The following is a 15,837-nucleotide window of genomic DNA, read 5'->3' as shown; positions in this document are numbered from 1 at the left end:
AGATAGTCTAGTCTGCTCTGTTTAGCCTACCTGCGTGCTGAAAGTCAATGTCTTGGGGGGTGAGGGGGGGGCTTATATCACCTTAACCTTAAACCAGCGTGGAGGATGATTCTCCACCACACAGGCCTGGTGTGTGTTTGAAGATGTGTGTGCGCGCGTCTGTGTCAGTGCGTCGCATAGAGAAGGCGGCCTGGGAATCAATAAATGTGAGCGGTGACCTGTCGCTTCCTGCATTAATATGCTGTGTTTGTTTATGAAGTCTGGGGACAGCGTCTGGAGTCGCATATTCATTTTAGGGCTTTGCTCTGCCGGCGGGGGAAAAAAACACCACACACACGGATGTGACGGTTGCTAAGGAACACAATGTGCTATAAAAAGCCCTGGGGAGAGAGTGATCTTCAGATCAATAGATATAGTGTAGCAAAGGTCACTATTTGAGCATCAAGAGTTCGCCACAGACCTCTGTTCTTTCTAGCGCATATGTCATCGTTTAATGACTTTTGCCGTGACTTTTTGTCTTTAAGGCGATGTCCTTTGTCATTGTTGCAGCGTCCCGATGTTTGCGCTGCTGGCAAATTGACCCGACCGATAGCAAAGTGTTTAGACCAATATTATTCTTTGGGGGGGGGGGGGGGGGCACAAGCGGACCGAAATCGAATGCAAGCTCACATTCTGTTGTCAGAATGCATTACGTGCTTGCCCCCACTGTCCCTACCCTTCCCATCCCCCCACCACCTCTGTTTCCTCCAACCCCCCCCCCCCACACACACACGCACACACACACACACACCTGTCTTCTGTCTCGGCACAAGTGTGTCACGGTGTAGAGGACCGGTGACACCGCTCAGTGACACATGCAGAACCCAGAGTGTCTGTGCAGCCGTGGGATCCTGCCTCTCCCCTAATGAGGATGGGACCATGTCCACAGGAGCTCTGTCACGTTCCTTACCGCTCTTCCTACACACCCCAAGGGATCTCATTAGGTCTCTCTCTCTCTCCCTCTCTCTCTCTCTCTCTCTCTCTCTCTCTCTCTCTCTCTCTCTCTCTCTCTCTCTCTCTCTCTCTCTCTCTCTCTCTCTCTCTCTGTGTGTCTCTCTCTCTCTGAGAATGTGCAGAAATCATTATGTCCTTGGGGAAAATTGTAAATAAACGCATTTGTCACTTCTCTCTCTATCTCTCTCTCTCAAATTTCTCTCCTTTTTCTGAGAGCAAATTGCCATTCGAGGCTTAATTAGTAAGCGCTGCCATTAAGCTTTCTTTATTATGCAAATGCGTTGGTCGAGCGCTTTGGAAGTGCTGTCTCACAAGCCCCGTGCCAGGTGTTTCCAAGCTGAATGCCGAGGATCTTTTTTTTTCTTTTTTTTTTTGGTATGTGAAAGAGAACGACAACAGCTCTGTGAAATCGTAGGACAAGCTATAATTATTTGACAGATGATTTTTTTGTTTCACTTCTCATGAGTGACGGGGGCCACTTTGATTTCCTTTGTTACGGCAAGGGAGGGAAAGTGCGCAGTGATTTACAGAACGTGGTGGCTGTCGAGTTCGTCGGGGCTGTCGCTGTTCAGCATTCAGTTATGCAGGCACCCTTCTCTCTCCGCCTTTCCTGGGGAAATTGTCTTTGCCAAACATGTGGGAATTGATACTCATAAATCCGGCGCCTAAAACCGGGGGTGGGAGAGAAGACCCCGCAGGTATTATTGACCTATCAGCTGATTAATATTGAAAAACCCCTGTAAGTCGTTCTGTCTTAGTGGCAGTGTTTGGGGTCCTAGCTTTTTTTATGAGGGAGATTAGGGGTCTCTAACGCCTCAATCTAGCTGGCTATTTCCCTCCCACCATAAGCCAACAATCCCAGACCACCACCACCACCACCACCATCATACCGTATGCACTATCCATCTATTGTGTAGGCGGGGATGGACCAGACAACAGGCAATTACTGAGGCAGTACTAGGTGTAGTTGGCGCCGGGTGGCTCCGGTCCTCATTAAATGGTTTTGGAAGGAGTCAAACGATGGCTGTTTTGATTTCATAGCTTTTTGTGAGGCTACCATCTGTTAATGGCTCAATCTCAAAATCTCAGAAAGCAGACAGAGGGAAAAGTAGGTGTGACAAACCTGCACATTTAGATCTGCCTCTCCAGTTTTTTCCTCTCGCTCTTTCCTGAGCTGAGCCAGCGTGTTCTAGCTGCCAACTGCCAAGTCTCTCAAAGTGCATTTATAGTTTAGTTGAGAATGGCTCATTCCAGAACACATACTTGATATATTATTTGATATTTTCAAAAACCCACCCCCCCCCCCCCCCACTCCCACCCCCTTGTGTGATTTGGATTGAAATCAAAAAATGTTCGATCTTGTTTCTTAAAAGTGTCCCCTGTGCTGTTCTTGATTGGGTTTCCACTTTGAGGGTGCAATGGAAATGGCTGTATCTGTTTTGTTTTGTACCTTTGTACCTCTGTGTGAGGAGCACTGTAATAGAAATGCAACACATTCTACAAATGGACAAGAAACCCTACCGTTGGCATTGCCCTCTGGTTTGTCTGGCACGAGGCATGCTCTCGCACTGTAAATCACTGCAAAGCAATGCAAGCTATGTTGTCTCAGAACAACCATCAAATAACTTGTCTAAGTACTATCTATCTCTGAGAGACAATAGCCCATTGAACGTAGGGCTATGCAATAAAACCGAAATAGCCGGTTATCATAGGCCTAATTATAATTGTTTTTGACAATACTGTATCGATAAACTTGAAAAGTAGCCTAATGGGACACTAGGGGCCCTATTATGCACTTCATAAGTCTTAAGCAATAAGACGAGGCGGTAGATCTAAACTTAAGACGTGGAGGCGTGGTCAAGGCCACTTTGCTATTATGCGTGCGGTAGTGGGCGCCTAAGACCCGGCGCTAAGCCCAGAAATTAGTCATGGGTGTGTTTTGGACGTCTTCTCAATCAACCCAATCAGCGTGCCAGGTGCCATTCCCTTTAAGAACCGGCTGCGTTAAGTCATAAGCGCTATGCTATTATGCAGTTCATAGGCGCTAGACTTCATGCACGTTTTGAAACACGAGCGCGCCTCCGCGGTTTGCGCATGCGTGCTGACCCACTTCTTAAGAAGTCGGTCGGCGCGCATGCGCAAACCGCGGAGGCGCGCTCGTGTTTCAAAACGTGCATGACGTCTAGCGCCTAAGAACTTTTCAAACCACTTCTTAGCGCTAGGCGCAAAGTCAGATCGCATAATAGCAGGGGCGCCTAGCGCACTTCATTAACATATGAACACTCCCACAATGAGTAATATATGCACGGGAGTCTTACGTCTTATGTGTGGGCGCCTAGCGACACCTGCATAATAGCAGTAGCGCGTATGAAGCGCATAATAAGGGTGGCGGTAGGTCTTAACCTGGCGGTGCGTCTTAATTAAGACTTAAGACGGCAAGTTAAGAAGTGCATAATAGGGCCCTAGAAGTCTGCAACCCATTGACCCGGCCAGGCGCTGGGTATCTTCTCTGGTGAGGCTCTGCTAGGCCTGTACTGCAGCCGTCTTCATTTGTTTTGAGGTATTTTTTGCCTAAAATCTTATCAGGAACTGAAATGCTGGATTGACTTGGCCAGTCAAGAACTTTCCACTTTTTAGTGCCCTGAAAAACTCCCTAGTTGCTATGGTATGGTTTTGTGTCATTATTTTACTGTATGATGAAGCACCATCCATATGTACACTTCAGAATACATTCTGCTGCTGCCATCAGAAGTTACATCTTCAATAAAGACAAATTAGCCAGTTCTATTGACAACTATACATTCCCGAACCATGACACCCCCCTCCACCATGTTTCACAGATATGTTGCTATTGCTGTAAATCTTCTGCATATTTTCTTTTCCTTTTTTCTCCAAATGTTTCACTTGCACCATTTAGAAATGAACACTTTTTATATATGTATTTGATGCGTCAAGCTGTTAGGATTCTGATTAATGCCTCTTGTTAATGCCCCGTTAGGCCTGTTTGCTATAGCGTGTATGGAACACTCTCCTGGTTACTTGTCTCTAAACAGTGATGTGTTGCTTATGAGAAGCTCGTTGCTTAGGCCTAGATCTGGCCTCGATAGGTCTGGTTTCCCGAACACAAGATTGTCTCGTCCTGGACTAAATCACACTTTCATTGGGGAATCTCTATTGAAGTTGGTTTTAAATCTAGGACTAGGCTTAATCTGTGTCTGGAAAATCTGCCCATAGTGTTTTTTTTTTTAGCAGATTGACATTCTACTAGGTCAAACATTGGCTCCCAAAATACAGATCTGTCTGTGGACATGTCTCGGGAAATGGTTGAAGAAGAAGAAGAAGAAGACACCAAAGGAGATTCTGATTCTGGCCATTATCAGCAACCTATCAAATGGAAGTGGCAGTGTTCAGCCACTTCCGTGCCCTTGTTTCTTTCAGATTCCTGATTTAACCAGTGTTTGAGCGTGTGTAGTCCCTCTGCTCATTATTTTGACGTACGGTCGAGTGTCTCGGGGGCGGTCTCCACACTCGAAAGTGTCTGTAATTAGCGGTTCAGTGTCACACTAGTCCGGAGTTATGGTCTATATAGGGTTATCATTTTACGAATGCAGAGTTGCTGGTGACATATGTTCTGTCTAATTGAATCACGAAGGGGGGGGGGGGGGGGGTTTCGGGGAGCAGGCAAGGGCAATTAGATGGCGAGATGGTGTCCATCACTACCCCACCCCCCGCTTGCGCTGTCACCAGCATGGTGCTGTAGACTTTTCTCTTCTCTCAGCCTCCAAGTGATGGGAGCCCTACACTACAGCCTGTTCCCAAGGACTACCTGTGCATTTAAATTGAACAAATCTAAGAGAGCACACAATCAAATTTAGGAGCGCAGAAAATGCTGGATTAAAAAAAAAAAATAATAATCCATTGCTAGCACATACCATGCTACTCTAGGCCTTATGTGACCCCTGCATCGCTACATGTACACTCACTGAGCACTTTATTAGGAACACTATACTAATACTGGTTAGGGCCTCCTTTTGCTCTCAAAACAATGCTTCATGGCATTGATTCCACAAGATGTTGGAAACATTCTTTTGAAATTCTGAAAGGTGAACTCATGATCATGAAACTAGTTTGAGACGACTTTTGCTTTGTGACACGTTGTGACACATTATCATGCTGGACGTAGCCAGAGATGTACATTGTGGCCATGAAGAGATGCACATGGTCAGTAACAATACTTAAAAAGGCTGTGGCATTCAAGCGATGGTTGATTGTTTTCTTGACACACTTCGGGCCCATTAAAACCATTGCCCACACCATTATGCCACCTGAATGAATCAGTTGTACAGGTGTTCCTTATCAGTTATCAGTGAGTATGTTTGTCATACATCGCTACATGTAGGCTATGTTCCTCCTACATCTCTACACAGGATCAGTCTCAAGGTTCTCCCCAAAGAATGTTAGAGCAGCGTTCCGCCACCATGTCCACATGGCTCCGCCACTAGTGACCGTTTCAGAGACTGGCATTTAGTAGCAATCTTTGATCGCCGATGACATAGTTTTTTTTCTCTCAGTACTTTCAGCTCGTTTTGACGTGAATAAACATGAGTCGGATAGATAATGCCATCCAGCGCAACTTTGTTAAAAACTACAGAGAGAACCCTGTGTCTCGCGTTGGTTTGTAGCTCTAGCTGTTGTCTTGACACGCTTGGGAGTGTGCTTAAATCTGTGCTAATCTGAATTTGTTCCCTCCCCCAGCTTGCTTTGCATTAAATTAATTAGTATGTGTGAATATTCCCCAATTGCCAACGCGATAGCCCTATCCGCCAGGGGTGTGTACCGGGTTTAATCTTCCGTATATATTCCAGTGGTACTCCAATAACAGATCCAGTCAGCTCTGTGAGGTGTTGGAATCCTGAGAGGGCACCTGTCTGCCCACCCTGTGAGAGGTCGTCCTAGCAGACCTCTCACAGCACCTTGGAGTGATGACACCTCTCGGCACTTGCCTCGTCCTGCCTCTCACACACCTTTCGCGTGTTCGTCCGGTGGTGACGGTGAGACCTTGCACCCTTGGCGGGGGTGCGTGACATTCACAAAACAAGCTCCCTTCATCAACCGAGAGAGATCTCATGTGATCTTCAGGCACACGTTACGTCACCACTGTTCATGTGTAGTACCTCTGTAATTATGACTAACGATGTATTAAGATTAACACTACTATTTATTCTGCCTGTTTACCGATGCACACCGCTCAACTCCATATACCATGTAATTATCTAACAGTGTGTTAATTCAATGTTACTATAGTAATTACAGCGTTAATATACAGGTACGGGGTCAACGTAATGTCAAGTCTTACCAATTTAAACAGAATACTCCTATATGTGCTGCACAGGGAAGATGCGTGCCATTTCTGTAATTTTAGGAGTTGTCAAATATAGGGCCCTATAAAATCCCAATTTGGGATTTATGTATTATTTTTTCGTTTTTTAAGTTTACTCTATCTGCCGCAGGGGCATTGTCAAACAAGTGTTCCCAGCCTCTAAGCGCACCAAGGTACAGCAGTTTGAATTCCTCCGGTTTTTCACTTTCACAAATTATTATTATTCTAAATGTTTTTTGATAACTGGCTACACCAGCAGCGCCCAAACTTGTGGTCCCCTTAAAAAATCTAACCTCTATGAATTTATAAATAAGACACAAACAGTTTCACAATATATTTTGTATGAAGACAAACGGTTGGTGTGTTGCACCTGTAGCCTATAATGCTGTTTTTTGGGGTTCAAATCCAATCAATTGGAGCATCCTGTATAATATTACACGTGGACATGATTATTATGTGTTGGCATAACTGCAATCAAGTAATTGGGGAAATGATTGATATCAATTTGTGGGTAGCAAGACAAAAAAAGTTTGGTAACCTCTAGGCCACACACACACACACACACACACACACACACACACACACACACACACACACACACACAGACACAAGGGCCACGATTATTGGGGTGTTGCAGGGTAGAATAGCATCACACATGTGTGCTCTTGTGTACTCTTCATAAGATATAATTGCCATGGAGCAAATTAAGTTGTTTTCTTATCATTTCAATTATTGCAATTTTCCATATTGCCTAATTCCGTTTTTATGTCTGAATTCTGTGATTCCGTCCGGGTTTACAGCATCGTGGAAATTATCGGGCCCTACAAATATTGATATCATCAGGGACGCCCAGGGATGGGTTTTAATCTCAGGCTTGATCCCGCAACAATAAGGTTTCAGAGGAGGCTTGCAAAAATGCTTGGGTTTTCACTCTTATTTTTATTTATTTTTTGCCTCTTCAATTGAGTCTCCAACTTTCTCATCATTTGCTTATTACCGAGGCATTCAACACAGCGTTATTGCCAAACGTCATCTCTCTTCGTGCTCAACTCCCCACGTCGTTGCAGAATAATGTAAACAAATTTAATGAACACACCGGCTCCTGATGGTTGCTTGTCAGAGATCTAGTAATATATTATTGGGGGAGGAAAGCAGTCCCAGGAACTGCAATCGTGAAGGTGTGAGAATCATATTTGTTTACAGCACAGGGCGCCGCACTGGCTCCAGTAATTGTCTGTGGATTGTTTTCTTGAGGTGTCGGCGTTTGCCCGGGAGGTTTGGGAAGACCACATCTCCTGCAACAATCAATGGCAGAAAGATGGATTTCTTTGTATGCCAATTCTTGAGAGAAACACTTGTTTATTTTTTTAATACCCAAGATTTTAATTACTTGTTTAGGAGAGAGGGGCTATTTGCATATTTCCACCCTTGTTTTTCCTCAGGCTAGATCCGCCTGTTTGTGTAGTGTAGCAGTGGTCCACCTGAATTAAGACGTGGTAAGCTTCCATGTGGGGGTGAGCGCTGTATGGGGAGTAGTGGTGTCGGTTTTAATTGCTCAGAGGCTAATCTTGGTGGTTCACATGTTGAGAACCCTGAGTAGGCTGGCTTGTGTGTTAAGTAAGTTTTACCCTAAGTTGCACCCTACCTTGTGTCGTAACTTCTGTAATTACTGTAGTAACATAACATGTTAGTTTACATAGCTTCCCACTACTGTCGGGACTTCTAGCATTGTGACTGCCAATGGCCCCTGGTCCTAGCATAGATTTGTTCTTATCATGACTCAGACTGATGTATAGATGATTCACTTACTAAGACAAATGTACTTTGTATGTAAATGTTGTAAGTCGCTTTGGATAAAGGCGTCTGATAAATGTCGAAAACGTAAACATAGTGATTAAGTATGGAATAGTGACATGGAAAACAGGTTACGTTTTTTTATCCACTGTTTGTCTCTATTCTAGCTGCACCTGCTGTTACAATATCAGGTGTGCAGATACTTTCATTAGTCGAACTAACCTTGACAGGAGAAATCTCATCTTCACTTTCTCTGCCTCTTAGGCAAATTGTAACCTATGAGGTATGTGTCAATGGCCCAACATATACCCCACCCTCCACCCCTCCTCTTCCTCCTCCCATACTCCCACACACACTCAGGGTGTGGTGAGATTTTTAGGGGGGGGGGGGGGAGGAGTTGGGAGGTGATGGTGATGTTGAGGTAGGTAAACCTCCCATGGCTCCTCAATGCCCCCCCAGCCACGGCTGTATCGCTAATGAAGAGCTCAATTTAGCCAGTGACGCGTCAGCCAGCCCAGCCGCGCAACCTGACTGGCTGAGCCCGGCGCTGACATCACGCAGCCCAGCCGTTGATTTGGCGCTGTCTCCGAGGCTCCGGCAGCAGCGAGAGTCTCAACCATGGGCTCTGCCACCGAGGGCTCAGACAGAGCAGGCTAGCGCCGCAGAAGAGAGACAGAGTGTAAGAGAGCGCCTGAACGAGAGTGAGAGTGAGAGAGAGAGAGAGAAGGAAGGAAGGAAGGGAGGAGAGAGAGGGGAGCTGTCTCGGGGACCGGTCTCCGAGCAGCAGTAACTTTCACAACCAATGCAGCCTCTGGTACTATGGAAACTAAACCCCTGACCAATGGAAATAATGGAGGCTACAATGTTGCAGGTGAGTGAGTGAGTGTGTGTGTGTGTGTGTGTGAGAATGCTCGGAGGGAATGCAAATACTTAGCCAGAGCAATGTCCATTGATTGAGTTGTGTCTTGGTCCTTTCCAAGTACTTTATCAGAGAAAATGTGTTCACAGGTGTAGCGATCTGCAGCGATCGGAGCAAAGTTTGCTGGGTGTCTCCGGCTTTGTAGAAGTTTACGATCTTAGCTTTGTGCACGGTCCACCAAAAGGGAGGCGATTAAGCGGCACATTCCTCTTAAGTGGACGTTTGTGATTTTCGCACCAAGTTTGTCTTTGGCCGTAGTCCATTAACTTCCCTTTGAAAATATATTGTTATTTGGGAGTGAGTTCTGTTCCCTTCCCAAGGGTTTATTCCCCTAGAGGGATGGGAGGAGAGAGAGAGAGAGGTGGCGGGGGGTAAAAGCTGTGCTTTCTCCCCTGCTGAGATCTTTTGATGTGCCCCTGAATAGCGGCACAGCGCTCGAACCCAAGCTGCTCGCTTCCCCCTCTAAATCCCTGCCCGCTGTGCAATGCACGGACCAGGATGACATGGGAATGAATGCAACAGTACAACGCTCAGTTGCTAGTCACTCCTCGAATTGGCGAATTGCGCCCCGTTGCTCACAGTCATGTCAAAGTGGCATTGTGACGAGGTGGCTTTCGCCCCGGGAAGGTTGTGACTAATGGGGATGCGCGGATCTGCTATCTGCAGAACTCTTCGTTGTGTTGGTTTGGGGGTGAGATTCTATGTTTTTCTGTGTGACCGACGACCGTGCAATTCAGCTAATCAACGCTTGCTCATAAGTGAATTAAAAGTGTTGTGGTTTGCTTTTGTGTGTGTGTGTCTGTGTGTGTCTGTCTCTGTCAGTAGTTTGAAGCTTCTGTCTGTTTTTTTTCTCCAGGTGTGTTTTTTTAGCCCAATGGTCCTCTCCCGGCTGATTAATTGTTTAAATACCCTGCCGTACGTAGATCATTCCAGCGTTAGGAGTGGGGTTTTTATTTGGCGAAATAGTTCACTGGTAATTGCAACGATCCCATTTCCCAGTATGATGCCTTAGGGGAACATTAGGAAATTATTTTTATGCTAAGTGCGCGAGAGAACGGCGGTGGCGTAATTGGCAGAGCGGCGGGGCAGCTCGTGTTTAGTTTCCTGAACGTACATGCATCTCATTTCCCCGTTAAATGGGACAATCGAGTCCTTTAGAGAAAGTGGGACAAGGTTATAGCTGCGTTGGGGAATGAGGTATACGTTGTCGTCGTTCTCACCTAGCGTGGAGTTTGTGTCCACAGCCTTCAGCGCCGCTGTCCTCTGAAATCCCCACAGCCCCCCCCCTCGTAATTCTTTGATGTCCTATTAATTGTACTTCTAATGAAGGGCGGTAAATTAATGAGTAATTTGATATGTAGCCCGAAATGTCTCCACCTTGGGTGAGCCTTTCTGCCTCGCCGAAGTCCCAGTCGGCTGAAATAGAGGGTCTCTTTTTTTTTTTTTCTTCTTTTTTTTCACTCTGCGTAATGATCAGTCTCTCTCTCCACCAGCCTTGCTTTAGACAAGGGGAGTTGAATAACGGACCCAGTGCGAAACCCTTAGAGATGGCATTTAACAATACAGGAACAGGCGTAATTGCATTAAGATTAGGGGGAAAAGGGCTGGGGAATATCTCGCTCATGGAGGCAATTACGGAGTTTAATTGCTATATGGATGTAGCCGGGGAGCGCTGTGTGCCGTTCGCCAGCATCCACAGGAAGTCCTTATTAGCAGACCAGCGCTCCTTTGTGTGCTTGAGTGGCGGCCCCGGCCAAGCCGAAGGAAAAAAACGCACAGTTTTTTTTTTTGATCCTTATCTTAAATAGGTGTCATTAATTCTCCTCAGCCCTGCGCTCCGCTGGTAATTGAAAGGAAGCCAAAGGTAGCCTCGCGGCAGCCCTGGGGGTCAACTGGCCTCTCACCCGCTGAGAGAGATTCTTCTCTAAACGTGTCTCCCTGGCGCTGAGAGATGATGGGTAATGGATATGGCCGGGTTATGATTGCCATTTTAAGTCATTAGTGTCCTTTCCTAGTATTTCCTCTGAGTATTATCACATCTCAAACAGCCCTCTGGACGGACGCTCAGCCTCGTTTTTCTATCTTTGCGGTTTGAAAAACGGTCACTCACTGAGTCTCTCTGACTAGAATTTGTGCCCTTTTTTTGATCAGGACTTAGTGGTAATCAGATGGAAATGGACAGTTGGGCTGTGAGGGTTACCCTCCCGCCTCGGGGGGCCGTTCTATCTCTGCTAGTCCAGAGCCTGTCATTAAAGACAGCTCCCCCGGGGCGGGAAGGTGCACAGTTGAAGCTTCGGTCCTGCTGTGGCCGAGCCGTGAATGCAGTGGAATCTTAAAGCGCCTCAATAGAACAATGTGCGGCCCTTGGCGCACGTCCAGACCAAGGGGACTAACATTATTTCAGGGCGGCAGAGAGAGAGAGGGAGAGAGAGAGAGAGCAGTAAAAGAGTTAGCCTAGGCCCCCTATGGTTTTTCTTTTACGCCTCTGTGTGTGTGTGTGTGTGTGTGTGTGTGTGTGTGTGTGTGTGTGTGTGTGTGTGTGTGTGTGTGGCGCGCTAGTGTCGGCCATCAGAGCAATAATTTGTATTCCGCTTCGACACTCTGCAACTGCCAATCATTCGTGTATACATATATATAATTGGATGTGAAATACTGATAGTTCACCCTGTCCTAATGGGGATTATATTAATAAGGAAGCTACCCTCTGAGTGTGTAGTCTGTGGTGTAGTGCGTGTGTGTGTGTGTATGGGGAGACCGAAAGCGAACAAGCTCGTCAGGTCTATGTGCTTAAAAGATAACAGATAGTTGATAGAATTGTAATTAAAGTCGTCCTCTCCCTCTTCTGTTCTTATTTCGGTATCACAAAGGATTCTAATCTTTGCCGAAGGAAAACAATTTCAGCAGTTATTAATTTTTTGGGGGGGGCTGAACGAAAACTATGCACTGAAATTTACCACTTTAAGTTTTTATCAGGAGAATGTATTTCTTTGCCCAGTGGTGTCAAGGAAAATAATTTGAAATCAGTTATAATTGTTGTAATGGAAATGTGTTTATCCAGTCAAGCACAATATTATTTGTAAGGAATATGCATGATATTCACGCTTGGGGGTATTGGAGTGGTCGCTGTGTATATTTGCTTCTGTGATTAGTGTTGGTTTTTGTAGCCTTTGTACACAGTAGCGGTCTGCCCCCCCCCTCCCCCCCTCCCCCTCCATGTTCTACCCGTAAATAGTGAGTTAGTGTGTCACTGTGACACCTGCCAGCCTCTCAGTTTACAGATGGCAGGGAAGGGCCAACAGTTTATTTCTCCACCCTGACTAAATCGATACCTTCTCTACGCTAAGCTGTCACTCGTTGACACCGACACAGATATCTCATTTGTATCTCCAGATAGATCCATTGGCAGAGTCGGTGACCTATAGGAGGCGTGCGCGTGCACACAAACAGGCACACACACACGTATACACATTACACACACACACACACACACACACACACACATTCATATTCATTCCCCATCACCTGGTTCATCAGCCCTAAATACCCCGCCCCCGTTTATACTGTTTGCCCCCCCCCCCCCATGCTGTTTGTCGTCACCCCCCCCACACACCTTTATACTGTTTGTCCGGGGCGGCACCCCCCCCCCCCCCACCCGTGCTCTGTTCGGCCGTTATCTGAGCAGCAGCTCGATGTAAAGACCTGACGGTTCCCTTCCCGAGGAGGAGTCAGCTGTGAGGAGACGGTGTTGTTTCTGGCTGTAGCACAATACCCAATTACTGCTCAATGTGGTCCAGGATCCTCCTCGTCTGTTCACCAAGGCCCTGCAGCTGCTTAGACTCCAGCCAAGAAGAAGAAGAAGAAGAAGAGGGAACAAGCTCATTTTCTCCTCACCACCCCCCCCCCCCCCTCCCCGCCCCATTGAAGCGGAGAAAAGAGAGAAAGAGAAGAGAGAGAGAGAGAGAAAAAACCCTAGAGGAAGCTAGAACCCCACGCAGACTTCTGCTTTTTTTCCAGCTTGAAAAGAAAAAATCTCTCTCTCTCTTTGCCACTGTAAACGCGTCCGTCTGTCAGCCATGAACGAACTGTGTCGGCCCAGACCAGTGTCCTTCTCTTGGGGGAGCGTCTGCTGTAGTGCTGCTGGACTCACTCTTGAATAGAGAGAAAACGAGAAATCGACTGATGTATCGACACTTCAAAGGCATGAGTGGATGTCCGGACAGTGTGCTGAAATCAGATAATCTTATACAGTGACCGTCACACTTAACGTTAAATTCCACCTGTACCTGTGTAGGCTAATACATTGTGTAATTGACATTGTAATAACAAGTAGGCCACATATTTTGTAATAATAGAGTGATGGAACTGAGGGAGTTTTGTATTATTAGCACAATAAGGAATAAGGAATGTTATTTCAATGTTATTACACAGGTAGCGGTGGTCAAAGGTCACAATCACGGTCCTGCAGCCGAGATGTTCCACTGTGGTCTCTCGTCGAAGCCAGTCTTCACTGTTCATTGTGCTCAGGCAGAAGAGGCTGTTCTCTCTCCTCTCCACAACCCCCCCCACCCCCCCCCCCCCCCCATTGAGGCTCCATCTGTGGCGGCTCTAGTGCGGGGGCGTGGGAGGGAAAAGGTCGATCAAGCGTAGGCGTCCTCGCTCGCCTAGCGAGCGGAGATGCGCAGCGCCATGCAAAGCGGAGAAGAAGAGAAAAAAAAATGGTCGGGGGGGGGGCGGGGGATGGTGGAGGGCTGGGGGGGATAGTGCTCATGAATTCCAAAACAGCTCTTCTCTAGTCACATTAAAAGCATAATTGTCCTTGAGTAGTCCGTTTAGAGAATAGGCGGTGAAATCTGCCTGGCGCCACCTTTCTCCACTCCGCCGCCGGCTGGTCCCTGTGACCCCCCCCCCGAAACCCCTCCTCCCCCCCCACCAGTGGAGTTCGCAGAGTTGAGATGTGAGGGATCTGGAGGGCTTTTGGCAAGCTGTCACTCCCACACAGGGCAGGCAGCCCAGACAGAGAGAGGCTCTCTGACAGAGAGGAGGCCTGGAGGAAGGAGAGAGAGTGAGCAGAGGGACGCTGACAGATACCACACGCCCCGCTGACGGACGGGAGGCCACAGCGCCACGGCAGACAAGACACTGTTGTGTGTTGTGTGTGTTTGTGTGTGCCTGAGAGGAGAAGAGTGTGTGTGTGTGTGTGTGTGTGTGTGTGTGTGTGTGTGGGTGGGTGTGTGTGTGTGTGTGGGGGGGGGGGGGGGTGTGAGAGAACGAGAGAGAGAGAGAGAGATGTGAGTGTGTGTGTGTGTGTGTAAATGTGCGTGTGTCTGTGAGAGTGTCTGTGAGAGTGACTGTGTGTGTGTGTGTGTGTGTGTGTGTCTGTGACTTTGAGGGAGTGTGTGCTTGTCTGTGTGTCTCTCTCACACACACACACACACACACACACACACACACACACACACACCTGTCCTCTCCACTGACAGCCCCCACCAGTTTCTGGGCTCCAGATCTCATGAATCCCAATCAGCCGAGGCCATCAGTGGCTTAAATAATGCAGCAGCTCCCACGTCGGCACCATTAGAGTGATAAATGCGCTACATTGTGGGAGTCTGGGCCTTGGCAAGTGTTTGCTTAGCTGTGCCCTGCCATTCCCGACACGTCCACATGATCTCAGGCCTCCAGCAAAGGCAAAGGCAAGCTTGTTTTTTATTTTTTTTATTAACACTGTCTAAATGACTGGTTGGCCTTGTCCATCGTGTGTTGTTACACTATCAATTCTGCTAAAATAAGAGGCGCTGTCAAATCGGTTCAGATAATGGGTTTTGGCAGTTGGGGGTGTCGAATTACACGGTTTGTTTTATTGAGAGCCTCTCATCCTTCGCCAGTGCTGTAAATCAGATTTTTTTGGGGGGGGGGCGAGGAAAGTAGACGTTGGCAGAAGTTTGGGATTTTAAGAAATGTACCTCGAGGGCCAGCCATACTTCTTTGTGCCCCTGGCAACGTTTTTGGAGGTGGCGCCGCCGGTCTTGTCCTTTCGGAGGAGGGAAAGAGGTGAGACTAGCTGTTGTTAACAGGATTATGGAGCTAGCTGGAAATCCACTTGACCTTCTGGCTGACCTTTCTGACTGGCAGTTTCCTGTGTTTTTTGAACGGCCGATCGCCCCCCAAGGCACGGGCCTTCAGCCGCTACCGGCCTGGTTCTCCTGGTCGGAGAGGAGCACAGAGGAGCGCCGCGGAGCGCCACGGGGGTTAGAGGAGCAGGCGTAGGGAAGCATTAGCTCTGTGAGACAGCCCCTTTACCATAGAGCTTGACCTCAAACCACAGGAGATGAAGAGAAGCAGCAAAGGTCGAGACTTTCATCAGTTCACTTCACAGCCAGATGATCGTTTCTAAGTGGTTGTTCTCGAGTGGCTTTTCCTTCGGGCTGAGTATCTAGACTTTCCCACTGCCAATCTTCAATTTCATACCATTCATACCATTACATTTGAGAGACCTTCTGCAAATACATGTATTAATTATGACTGACTCCGCATCTAATGAATATAGGGCTATTCTATGCTACTGGACTATAAGACTTTTTCTTTTCCCTCTCCCCTCTCTCCCTCCCTCCCTCTCTCTCTCTCTCCCACCAACCAGGTCACTGAGGGGCATGAGAGCCTTGTCGGAGGCCAGCGTTGTTGTGAGCCGGACCCAGTGCTGGTGACGGGGACATGGGCCTCTTCCTCAGGGCTTCCAGCACGCTCAACACAAGCC

Source organism: Nansenia antarctica, assembly GCF_963989245.1.
Source record: "Nansenia antarctica genome assembly, chromosome: 7".
Lineage (NCBI taxonomy): Eukaryota > Metazoa > Chordata > Actinopteri > Argentiniformes > Microstomatidae > Nansenia > Nansenia antarctica.
Note: the sequence above shows the minus strand (reverse complement) of the source record.